This window comes from Megascapheus bottae, chromosome 23 (assembly GCF_031878675.1).
Source record: "Megascapheus bottae isolate mThoBot1 chromosome 23, mThoBot2.hap1, whole genome shotgun sequence".
Classification (NCBI taxonomy): domain Eukaryota; kingdom Metazoa; phylum Chordata; class Mammalia; order Rodentia; family Geomyidae; genus Megascapheus; species Megascapheus bottae.
In genome coordinates this window covers 9,303,885-9,310,051 of record NC_143531.1, presented here as the reverse complement: position 1 = coordinate 9,310,051, position 6,167 = coordinate 9,303,885, and positions in this window count along the sequence as shown.

Here is a 6,167-nt window from a genome sequence, read left to right as displayed (position 1 = left end):
ATCGGGACGACTTGGGAGGAAGGGGCCGGCCAAGTGGCCCAGGAGATGGAACAAAGGAGAGTGTGCAGGGGTTTGTTTGGAGTGTGTGTATGTGCGTGTGAACGCGCGTGTGTACGCGCGCTCCTGACCTCCTTTCGGGCCTGTAGAGTGGAAGAGAAAAGGTCACGGGCAGGAGGGATGATGGTGAAAGAAGCAAAGTAGGAGACATTTGAGGGCCAAAGTGGAGGTGGGTGGACGGGAGGAAGAGAAGACGACTCAGAGAAATTGGAGACAAAAAAAAAATGGGGGTGTGATGGAGAGGGGAGAAGAAAACTCTGGAGTCACGCTGGTGGAGGAAAGAGGCCGGCCAGAGTGGCCGGGACACCGAGCCTGGAGCTCAGGCGGGTGGGACCCGGAGCGCTCCGAGTGGGGGCGTTCGGGGCGCAGGTAGGCGACGCCGCACGCCGACCATGGCTCCCGGTGGGGTCGCCTGGACGTGGCTCAGAGCTGAGTGTAGAATTTCCTCCGCTGCCCCCACACTTCACAAGTTCACACCGGGTCACGGGGATCTCATTTTTTAAAATGACGAGGTTAAGGTTCCTGACGATGGTAGTGGTGTTAAATTGCACGGGCTGGGGTTGGATTGGGGGAGTGCTGGTGGATGGGGGGTTAGCGCCTTCAAATTCACGTTTGCGCCTAAAATCGAAGACTAGGTGACCCGCGAGGGCTATTCTCACCCGATGGGGTGCCCTCTTTCGGAACCCTGCTACTCCGATTCCTCGGTCAGCAGTGTGTATTTTGGTAGTGCGCAGGGTCTTTGAGCTCCGTCCTGCCTTTGGGTAGAAGGACTATAAATATGATTTGCCTGGAAGACCAGGTGCGGAAGCAGAAGCGGGGAGCCTAGTTCTTTCAATCTCAAGGGCGTCCTGGGAATGCAGGGTTTTTGCAAAGTGTGGGACAACAGACTTAGCTCTGAGTTCTTCCATCACTGTTCATTTCTTGGGAAGAACAAAACCTCCACCAGGGCCTGCCATGAAAGGATTCTTCTGTTTAATCCCCACTAGAGATCAAAGTTTCATCTGAAAGTTGTATTGCTCTTCCTAAATCAAGACACCAATTCTTGTCATTTTAGGCAGATGCGCTATCCTATTGGAAGACCTTGTACAAAACAGATATAAAAAGCCAGGCGTTTAGCTCTAGCTCAGGGTTCACCACATAGATGGCTGAGCTTCCTCTACAGTTGGGGGACTGTCTGCAACGTGTTCTGTGTTTTCTTGAATTACTCCGTGTTTTGAATTCATTTGAGTTAGCAGTAAAAACAGGCAAACAAACTCGCTCAATTTGTTTTGAGTGCTAAATCCCTTCTCTTGGAAATAGCTAACAGTCGACAGATGGACTCGTTTTACAGAAAGACTTCGCCTCTTCAGCCACGAAGAAAACGGATGAGAGATCTGCATTTTAAGTCATTTCTAACCTCCAAGTACTGTCCACAAAAAGTCAAACTTTCTCTTTTTTACCCAGTGGAAACTTAAGACTGTGTTGCTGGGTGGTTGGGGGGGAGGGGCTATACCCACGTGATGTTTTTAATTTTAATTTGCTCTCTGTCTCTGAGAATTAAAAAATTTACTATTTTATGTTTAAAAAATCAAATTCCTTCAACAAGTTTTTTCCTACCTTCTCCCCTCCCCACTGGGTTCTAGACACCACATATCTGAAAAAGCTAGTCTGAAAATATTATTTTTCATTTCTCACAATGGACAGTTTGGGGATACTCCCTCCACCTTCCTAAGTAATGGATTAATATCACCCCTCTCTGCTTGCTTTCTTTCTTTCTTTCTTTCTTTCTTTCTTTCTTTCTTTCTTTCTTTCTTTCTTTCTTGCTTGCTTGCTTGCTTGCTTGCTTGCTTGCTTGCTTGCTTGCTTGCTTTCGATTAAATGATGCTTGCAGCGGAAGGGCCTAGCCTTTAGCTGGTGGCAAGGATGGGAAATTGTCTAGAAAATTTGAAAGAATGTAAAAATCAAAGACAGGAAGGCTCAGGCATCCTCCAGAGACGCTGGAAAAGGAAAAGTAGCTGAGCAACCGAGACGTATAAATGGACGCATGCAACTCTTTCTCCTTTTGCAGAATTCATCACTAGGATGCAGGGATATGGAGAAAGCTCACATTTCCCTCATCCACCCACCCCCACTTGTGTCGGGAATTTTGTTTGGCGGGGCCTGGTTTAACCTCAGCCTGGACAGCCTCAGTCAACGCGCTGCGCTTATGGGTCCTTGCTTTACCCAGGGCTTGTGCAGCTGAAGTGAGCAGCTGGTGAGAAATGCAAATGGCTCCTGGAGAAATAGAAGATACAGAATGATTTTCATTCTCTCCTCGAGTGTGTGGAAGGAGCTGGACATACGTTTCACGCTCCTAATCCTTCTTTTACATTTTTAGTCATACTCCTATTAAACAACTAATTAATGCCCAGAATCACCAGGGAATACATTAAGCATGCAGTGAGAAGGCTGGGTGTGGGGAGGCAACAAACCACCGAGCTGATTTAAGACTTGGATTTCAGGTTTTGTCCCCCCCCCCCCCCGCCCCTATCCCCCGCCCCTGTCAAAGCAGTAATGGAAGAACGAGCCACGGTGATTGTATTTAGTTTCTGATTACTACTTCGAATTACAAGGGGGTGGAGAGACAGTATCCAAGCAAAGCGAGTAATTCTCTGCCTGCTGCTGTAAACAAGATTGGAGCATCAAAGGTACCAACCAGCTCCTTCCGAGCTAGATTGCCTGGGCTGGAGGCTGGAGGCCAGGGGTGGGGAGGCTGTGAATTTCAAGGATGTTATCCTTTTACATAAACAACTCCAGGGCCGATCCTCTGGTGAGCCCTGGTACAACTCACTGGTTCTAGAATAGCTTCAGCCTCTTATTCCCAGTTTATATTCTTTTTCTGCTCTTCCGTAATTTTGAACGCTATCTGAAGATCGTTGTCGTTCCGTAAAGCAGTGTATCATCCCATTTCCTCCAGTCATTCATTTTGACTTTTCTTATGATTTACATGGACACCCACAGATTGAAACATAACCTGGGAAAAATGCATTCAGTGACTTTAAGGGACATTCTGAATTTTATTCCTCCTGACAACATCATGTAGCAAAGTACTAGAACTGTTAGAACCAGAACCAAAATGGGAAGTGGAGAGAAACAAGCATTTTATGCTCACAGCAGGTAAAATACAAGGACAAACATGGAGTGACCTCAGCCAGATCCCTTTCACCCAAAAGTCAAGATCTGAGAAGGGTACAGTATTATTTTCAGCTCCAACGGGCTGTATGCTACCATTTCCGTTCTCCACCACGGATTACAATCTCAACCCTGGTGAGCAATTCCCCCAGCCTCTTATCTGACCACAAGCGAGTATGTAAATACCAATGGCTAGCGGTGTTTAACTGCCTCAAACGTTATTGATTTGTTAGCTCTTCTAAATTTTCTTCCCTATCCAGATTTTGTTTCCGAATGATCTGTTCCAGAGGTTTGATCTGTACGTCTGATGTTACAATACAATAATTGTTTTTTTTAAAGGCATTTAAGATGAACTGATTGATTTGCATATAAATTAAAATTATTATGCGTTGCCTATTCCAGTGTTTTATAATCATTCTGAAATTAGTACTTAACCACTTGAGCTAAAAGAATATATAAATGTCTGTATTGACTCACTAATGAATTACCTAATTAAAACGTCCAGGGGAATGGCTAGGAGCAGGAAAGATTGTTAAATCAAGGCATGTTAGGGAAGAGATGAATATTGGAAGGATAACGGATCACTACTCAGAATGGAGTTTAATTTTGCAATCCAGGTCTTTTCTTCTCTGCTGGTGATGACTTGTATTTGTTTGTAAATAAATGAAGGGAAAGAGGGAATTGGTTGGTTGCAGCCATTCAGGTTCTCCGCTCTGTCTGGGATCTTACAGTTTTCACCCAGAAGCCCCAAGCCCTGAAATTCTGGGCCAGCATCAGAGGTATGGGGCCCTGCAGGCTGTGCTACCAAGTTTCTTCGGTCCCTCTGTCCCAACAGCAGGCTGTGAGAGCCGCGGCTAGGCAGGCGCTTTCAGAACGATCAGAGAGCCGAAGTCAAAGCCGACATTTAATAGATATGCTAACTGAGCACTTACCTTCGTCCGGAGAATAGGAATAAAAGGTAGCTCTTCTTAAGAGAGGCAGTGTAAAGGCACGCTATAGGAGTTCAGAAAAGGCTTGCGGCGGGAAATCTGTAGCCTGGGGGCTAGCCAACAGCCCCTTTCATTTCAAGCACTTATTGATTTGCTGTTGTCATCTTTGGCGACGCAGAAGGACACTTGAAAGAATTTCTGATGGGGCTCTGATCTGAGAAAGGAGGTGACCTACCCAGACTCCCACCAAATTCTTAATTACCACATCAACTGCTTTTCTTTTCTTTTCTTTTCTTCTTTTTTTTTAATCCCCTCAACCCACCTCTTTTCCCCCATAGCAACCAAGTTTGCTTCTTCTTAACTTTTTAATTATTCAGAAACTCTCTTACCTCTCCGTGGCGGCCCTTCTGCAGCAATATTCTACCCTAACCTTACCCCTCTTTGTGAGGTAGGGTCTGTATATTGGTCTCTCTGACCTTTTGCACATCTGGGCCCTCGGAAATATCTCCACCCTTTCCATTATGTGCATACGTTCAGAGATAGGAAGACTTACACAGACTGTTCTGAAACCTGGGAGATCTAACAGATGTTCTCTTCACAGTTGCTTCTGGAAATCAGAAATGCCTGCTTCCTTTCAACGTGGATGCCACTCTTCTGCTTTTTTTCTTCTTGTAAAGGCGTTTGAACATGTGTATGAGAGTGCCCTCCCCAAACCATCACCCTCCACATTCTTGAACAAATTATAAATAGGGAGGAATTAATGCTGTACACGGTGGTGGGGGGAGGATTTAGGTAGCCTCAGAGATGACTCCAAATTCAGGATTTTTCAATCAAATCTGGTGCAGAAGGAATTTCTGGAGCATTCTATTAGGATGCAAATGATATGTCTGTTTTTCTTTGTAACTGCAGAAGTTTCAGCATATGCAGAACCGGGCAGGAAACAATGTGAGTATGGTAATTATTTGACAAATTCCCAGGATCCACCAGTGACGCTTTCAACTTCATTTGTAATTTGTGGAACCAAGGAAGACACAAACTGCTTTATAGATTTCACTTAATCTGCCAATCTGAGTTTCGATCAACAGCAGCAATAAATAATTCCTTGATAGCCAGTTCAGAAAATAAAGCCACAGAAGCCATCTGAATGAAAATAATTTGGTGATCTGACCATTGTGGTGATACTATAGTAATGTAATCTTATCCCTGATTGTTGTCATTGAACTCTCTTTTAAGACCTGTAAGTCCTTACCAAGTGTAACTTCATTGTTTGGCATCACAATCATATTTGGTGATTTGGTAATTATACTGATTTTAAAATAGCTTGCTCTGCTGGTACAATATTGTTTTTGAGAGACTCACAGAAATATTTTAACCTGATTTTTTTCTAGGTTTATGTCCCCCAGAACACCTACTTTAACCCTTCTAAGTAAAAGTGGCATACTATTTTTTTTTTGCATTCATTTTACATTTTTGGAGAGTTTATAGAGATGCTACCATCAGTATTATTACCCCAAACAACCAACTTAAAACACTAAGCTTTTACTTAGTCAACACCAACCTAAAAAATGTAACCTGTAAACTTCCTTGGGATTTCTGGCAGCAATAGCTTCTTCCTGGGAGAATGTCTCCTTGCTTTTCTGGAGGAGGAACTGAGAGCAGTGAGAGATGAAGGGGACTCTGAAGTTAACAGAAACTTTAGTTGAACAAACCTGCATTCAGTGCGGTAACTAAGTCACTCTCCCCCTCTCTTCTTCCCCTCTCCATTCCCCCACCCGTCCCCCATCTCATGCCACTCTGAAATTCTCTTTATGATTCTGTCATTGGCCTACGGTCCTTGAGCTGGTAAAATTGAAGCTTCTCACCACTGGAGTCCAGGGTGGGTAAGAAATCACTCAGTGTACATAGTTGGTAAGTGGAATGATAGATGATTGTATGTAAATTTCCCTAATTTTGAAGTCCCACATGTTAACTAGTACCTTGAACTGATGATGAATGGAGATCAGAATCCCCTGGGGCATAGAAACAGAAGAT